The 4,236-nt window shown below is 44.2% G+C and overlaps 1 long non-coding RNA gene across 1 annotated transcript in view; it reads left to right on the top strand.

The window, feature by feature from the left end:
• The window catches only part of LOC102380557, a 9,355-nt gene extending 8,144 nt beyond the window's left edge, over positions 1-1,211 (top strand). The window contains exon 3 of the long non-coding RNA XR_323815.1: positions 1,174-1,211. This is a non-coding gene — a long non-coding RNA (uncharacterized LOC102380557). The remainder of the gene's footprint in view (positions 1-1,173) is intronic.
• Positions 1,212-4,236: the final 3,025 nt, after the last annotated feature.

Raw genomic sequence — 4,236 nt, 5'->3', positions numbered from 1 at the left:
GAAGGGTTTTTAAACCTGACAGCTTGTCAAGATATATTTCTCCAACTATTCAGTTGGTCTAATAAAAGATATCACATCTACTCAAAGAACCTTGCCTGCCTATTCCTTAGACCAACACAGCTACAACCAGAAACCCAGTTAACACACACAAGTAACATATGTTTTGCTTTCAACAGTTTGAGGTACACTTTCACAGAATCCCCTGCAGCTATCTCCTTGAAACCTGGCAGGCTTCATGCCCTTAGAAGAGGCTACTGTTCCTGCTGTTTTCATCCAAATATGCCAAAAAATGACAAAGTTATAGGTATTTTAGTGATTTCCCCATTATAGTCTGTGGCCAAATCACCAATTCAGCTGCCGAATCTCCAAATCTGATTCAGCCAAATTGAATTGGGATAGTGACTCGAATCACTGTCCCTCTGAATCAGCTGAATCCAAATTGAATACTTGCCGCTTTGCATAGGCCTAGGGGCCAACACAATGTTTTTGCTTCCCAATGCTAGCAGTCCATGGCTATGACTATGGAAAGGACAGCCCCAAATTTCTTGTTCCTTGCCAAGAGACAATAGGTACTAGATAATACTGCAAGATTAAGACTAATTGGTTGTTGAAATATTTGGTCGCATAAAACCGTGGCTTGTCACTGTGCAGAGAATCATAACTGTAATATACATTACTGCATAGTACAAAGCAATGTAACTAGGTGTAGGAAAGAGGGGCACCTGATCTGGGCACAAGTTTTGGAGGGGCACCAGAATAATGCCTAACACCTGAAGTGTTTGCAAAATTAACCCTTTGGCATTGCTCCTGTAGCAGAAGCTGCCTGCACAGACGTTGAGCTGCTGCTGTAAGACAACAGTCAGGATGGGTAGACTATGTGGAGCTACTCTCAGGGACTCAGAAAGAGTCTCTGGTGTAGGAAAGACTCCTGCATGTCACTCCTTTCCACCATACTCATAACTCCCACCCCTTCTGCACCCAGCAGCTCCCTCCCCTTCACCCCCTTCCTGCTCTCTTGCATGGTTTGCCCTTGGTACAAACCTTGTTCTTTGGGTGTCTCTTATGCAGAAGTGCTGTTACATCTCGTGTTGGTGGTGATGGTGATAAAGTACATCTTATCATTGCTTCTGTTGGTCATTTCAATTTTATTTGCCTTTTCTCCTGCTTATACAGAGAAGGAAACCTATCATTTCTTCCCTTCCAACGCCACACTGATATTTCAAGACAACTGTGTAACTTCTTCTGGATTGAACATTTCCTGAATAAACCATCAAGATAGGTAGTTTTTGCATGACTTTGGCTTTTTCATTCTTGCCATATTGCTTAAAAAAAGGCAACAAACAAATCATCAGAGAAAATACTCTTCCCCTATGATTCTTCTGTTATTGAACTAGTAGCTTGCTTTTGTCCAGCAATGTCAAGCTTCAATGTCGAAACACTTATAAAGTTAGAATAATCTTTGGGCCTCATTAAGAACATACTTAAATATTTACATAATCTTATGCAGTATAGTATATTTGGTGATGTCATTGGGCCTGAAAGCAGTCAATGCAGACAAGTATGTATGCAAATCTTTAATGGATGATAAGCATATATAACTGAAGTAATTTCTTTGCTGAATATGTACAGCCATTGTAAGTAATTTGAAATGTAATGATATTTTTTACATTGTGTAGTACATGAATATAGATGTACAGTGACATGTTTTGGCCTGAAAAAAAATCCCATTTCTTGGCATTTAAAGTCTATTTTAATTTATAGCTCATCTCAATTGTCTTTAAAAAGAAAAAAAAATCTGACCGACCTCTCATTCAGCGTGATTATTAATTCTCGTTCATCTGCAGGTGCCTGCAGTCTGTTGATATTGAACTCAGCATCTAGCATAGCATAGGCATTTTTTTTATAGTGAGCTTTGACACTGGCCACTGACCAGGGTGGGGAAATGAGAATAAAATTATTTCATATGGATATCAAAGCCTTTTAGTTTAATTAATGGAGCTGCTTGGCTCAGATGGTAATATTACTGTTTTGTGTTCAGAAGCTCTCTGCCTCACTGCCTCCTGACTCATTGTAATGATTTATAGATGTGCTAATACTAAGTCGTGTTCAAAAGTGACAGCAAGACCAGTAGTGTTGCACAGGTGGTTGGCTATTGGAAAGGCAGTGGGATGTATTTTGGTTGCTTAACTGGAGGTACTTACAGACTGACACCATCTATTATTATGCATGAAAGAAATGAAAGGATTCCTGAACTAAACCAGGTCCCAGTGTTGCATATCACTAACTGCAGCAATATAAGAGGAAGAATAGATCAGATTATACCTTCTTCCATATTCCTTTGAGCAGGTAGCATAAATCTTGCTTTGAATTCAAGTACAAAAAATATCACAGAGACTGCACATAGTACCTCCTCATGACCCTGTGGCTCTAGCATGCCTACTGAGACTGAACATGGTGGAACCCCATGGCATCAACCCCAGATGCAGGTCAAGAATGACCAGAGCTTTTCCTGTGAAAACATTTACCCACTCCAGCTGAGTGAGAGAAGATTTTTGTAGACTACATCAAATTTAAAATTTGAACTGGGTAAAGATCTTGAGCATTTTACCAGAAAAGGACAAAACATTTCATAACAAATAATGAAATTACCTCCTTTACCCATTCTAATTCAAATATAGTTATGAATACCTATCCCATTTCTCCTCTTTCTTATGCCGTGTACCTGCTCTTTTTTTTGCTGGTGTGACCGAAAACTTTCATATACATGTTGCAGGATAAAATGGACTGCTATAGAGCTATTAGAGCATCAATCTTTGCCAGCCATTGAAATGCATTATCAACCCTTACTGTAGTAGCAAACAGTCTGCCTTATTATTCAATCTCTAGTAAAATATCTGTCAGCAATCCTTCCATTCCTGTTGGTGACCATTGCCAACATATAACATGCACCTCTCTGAGTTACCAGAACTCCTTTAGTTAATGAAGGGCAGGGGTCAGCAACCCCCAACATTCATGCTGAGCATGGCATGAGAGGTTATTTTCATTGACATGCCACAGCCAGCCATAGCTCTGGGTAGCTGCTCCCAGCCAGGAGCCCAGGCTGCTCCCAGGAGCCCTGCTGCAATCCTCCCAGCCAGTTGCTGGGAGTAGCCTGGACTCTGTGGCTATCAGCAGCTACCCAGAACCTGGGCCTGCTGTATCTGTGAGGCTACAAACAGCTGCTGTCTCCTGGCCCTGGTCCTGGCCCCAGCCCTAGTTGCCTCTTAGACCCAGACTCTGGGGAGGCAGCAGGTGCCAGCGATGCTCCCCACTGTGCTGCTCTCCCCGCCACTTCTCCAGAGCTTGCAGCAGCAGGAAGCTTCCCTGTGTAGCCCCTTCTGTGTGCTGCCACTCTGGGTCACACACGCTGCACTCCAGAGGGCCCAGGGGAGGGCAGCAGGGCCAGGAGCACAGCATGTGCAACCTGGAGTGGCAGCACACAGGGAAGCTTCCTGCTACTGCCAGCTCCATGCTGCCTGGGTTACAGTTCCCCTGTGTGAACAGAAATAGTGTGGGCAGCATACAGAGCTGTGCCCCTCACTGCTGCCCCCACCTGCAGGGGAAGTGTGGCCAGGGCAGTGGGGAGCTCGGAGCAGCAGGCAGCTTTCTGCGCCCCGCCCACTGTGCCCTGCCATGCTGGGTTCCACATGCTGCTCTGCAGAAGTGGCAGGGAGGGCAGCACAGCAGGGAGCATCACTGGCCCCTGTTGCCTCCCTGGAGCCCAGGGCTGGGGCTGGGGCAGGGAGACAGCAGCTGTTTGCAGCCTCCCAGCTGCAGCCGGCCCAGTTCTGGGTAGCTGCTGATAGCCACAGAGCCTGGGCTGGGGGCCAGGGGCTTTGGGTCATGGGCAAGGAGCACAAGCAAGGCTGGGGGGCTGTTGTGGGGGGACCCACACAAAACAAATACACAAGATCAAAGGGAGTATAGTTAATAATTATAAATGTTGCCCTTTTTTATGTTAAATACCAGATTTTCTAAAAATTGTAAATCTGGTTTTATTCATTGTCACCAGGTTTACAATTTTTAGAAAATCTGGTATTTAACATAAGAAGGGCAACATTTAATATTATTAACTATACCAATGCATCCTGGCATGTACCCCCTGCCCTCATTTTGTTTTTCTGGCATGCTGGCACTGTGGCACATTCCAAGGTAGACATTGTGGTTTTTCTTGGCACTCCGGTCAAAAAATATTGC

The sequence above is a fragment of the Alligator sinensis genome, unplaced genomic scaffold (genome assembly GCF_000455745.1).
Source record: "Alligator sinensis unplaced genomic scaffold, ASM45574v1 scaffold485_2, whole genome shotgun sequence".
Lineage (NCBI taxonomy): Eukaryota > Metazoa > Chordata > Crocodylia > Alligatoridae > Alligator > Alligator sinensis.
Note: the sequence above shows the minus strand (reverse complement) of the source record. Positions and strands in the feature narration are given on the sequence as shown.